This window comes from Etheostoma spectabile, chromosome 9, assembly GCF_008692095.1.
Source record: "Etheostoma spectabile isolate EspeVRDwgs_2016 chromosome 9, UIUC_Espe_1.0, whole genome shotgun sequence".
NCBI classification, from domain to species: domain Eukaryota; kingdom Metazoa; phylum Chordata; class Actinopteri; order Perciformes; family Percidae; genus Etheostoma; species Etheostoma spectabile.
This window is the reverse complement of record NC_045741.1, coordinates 18,253,809-18,254,051: the sequence shown is the minus strand read 5'-3', so window position 1 is coordinate 18,254,051 and position 243 is coordinate 18,253,809. Positions and strand designations below refer to the sequence as shown.

General features: G+C 35.0%; 1 pseudogene; it reads right to left on the bottom strand.

Moving 5' to 3' along the window:
• The window catches only part of LOC116695329 (5-hydroxytryptamine receptor 3A-like), a 176,825-nt pseudogene that overhangs the window by 8,305 nt on the left and 168,277 nt on the right, over positions 1 to 243 (bottom strand).

The following is a 243-nucleotide window of genomic DNA, read 5'->3' as shown; positions in this document are numbered from 1 at the left end:
TCTTTCTTTGTCTGCTGTACAATTTGAAGATGGCAGGGAAGTCAAGAATGGCAATAGCATTTTGAGTGAAATTAATTATCCTGTTTTTTTCATGACAATAGTTATATTGAAAAAAACAATAGGTCATTTTTGCATTGAGTGGGTGGGTGCACATTGGTGGATAATGGCCACCGTAAACTCCATATCTTCTTAACATAGAGTATGAAAAGATCATAAACACGTGACCCAGAGATAATGAGAAAA